The following is a 1,742-nucleotide window of genomic DNA, read 5'->3' as shown; positions in this document are numbered from 1 at the left end:
TTCTCATGCGGGCTCAGAGAAGATCAATTTTTGCATTTTCTAGTAGTGTAATTCCACGCAAGGAATGTAAACATTATTTACTACAGTTACTGCCAAACAAACTGACCTCAAAAAATGTAATTATTGCTTGTGATATAATATAAAAGCAAAATTTTCTTTTTATTTGCATTTGCAAACTCTCTTGGACTTCTTTTGAGCTAAGTATGTTCTAATTTTTAACATCTTTGAAAAGCATGAGTATGTGATTCATAACTTTGTAAGAATTCTTACAAAGTATTAATGGGATTGATAGTATACTTAATAGTATTTTGTATTGAATGTTTCTATGTAAGGTATAATTTTACACAATAGACGATTGACTTGCAGTTTTGACATTAATAATTCATTAAATGCATACTCAGGATAACATTATGAGTAATTGTTTTTATAAAATACCCATTAATAAGTACTGATAAAAATAAACAGTAATTCTTCAGGTTATCAATGCTGCCGTTTGGAAACAATTCAGTTCACAGACAATTTTGTTCCTATTTGTAAACTTTGTGTTGCTGCCAAGCAAGACTACAGTTGTTTTCCCCACACAAACATAAATACAGCCATCTTCTGCCAAATCATAAAACAAGTAAAGTGTGTAAACCGAGGTAGCACTGTATTGAAAAATATTTCAGAGTAACTCATAAAGTGGCACTTATAAATTATTTTTCAAAAATTTAGGTACTAGGGCCAGCCAAAAGGGATTTGATTCCCAGGCCTGCTCCGCCCCCAGGGTGCACTGAGATGGCAATTGAGACTGGACGTGGTGGCACATACCTCTAATCCCAGCTCTTGGGATGCTGTAAACAGGTGGATCACTATGAATCTGATCTAGTAGTGAGATCCTGAACACCATGTAGACCCTTCCCTAAAATATAGGGGAAAACTTTAGGTATTATACAATTATAGCATTAACATAATTTTAAAATAGTACTTCGAGATTTAAATGAAAGACAGTGTAAACTATTTTCTGTCCTTTGAGCGTGATAATAGCTTTGACATAGAATGATTTCAGATTTAATTCATTTTCTTTGGCATATTACTATAAGCCTTGTCCAGATGAGCAACTTATGAAGTTCTGTAACAGTTCCACAAAGAAAAAAAGTACTGGACTAAAAATAAATAAACTAACTTTAATATTTTTTAAACCACAAATTGAAAAATGTTATGGTTTCCTGAGATCAGTTGTATTTTTCAGGTTAATCTCAAAGTTGTTTCTTAACCACAGTAATCACTAACTAAATCTAAAATTTCACATACAGCTGTAAAATTGCAGATTATTTCCCCACTCTACTTCAAATTTTAACATTGTGTTACCTGAAAATTCAGTAAACAAATAAAATCATTTGTAGGAAGTAGAGAGATATCTATTTGTTAATAGGAAGGGGGCCCATTGATGGAGGAAGGAAAGAGGGGGAGAGTCAGGGAATGGAAGGAAAGAAGAACTAAGATGCCTTATTTAATTGTGTAACTTCCCAGGAGCAATGTCATCATTATGTGCTGCAAATGCTCTAATAACAAAATTAAAACAATATTTCTCCAGTAAGAAAAGAAAACAAGTCCATAAAGTAGGCTGGGCCTGCCAGATAGCTCAGTGGACTAAAGCACCTGTTTAGGCAGACACAGGGACCGTGGTTCGATTCCCCACATGCCATGCCGGCCCTGCTGGGGTGCACTGAGACTGCGACTGAGACAGGGCGTGGTGGTAC

The sequence above is a fragment of the Octodon degus genome, unplaced genomic scaffold, assembly GCF_000260255.1.
Source record: "Octodon degus isolate 3935 unplaced genomic scaffold, OctDeg1.0 scaffold00159, whole genome shotgun sequence".
NCBI lineage: Eukaryota > Metazoa > Chordata > Mammalia > Rodentia > Octodontidae > Octodon > Octodon degus.
The sequence above is the reverse complement of the archived record's forward strand: the minus strand, read 5'-3'. Positions refer to the sequence as shown.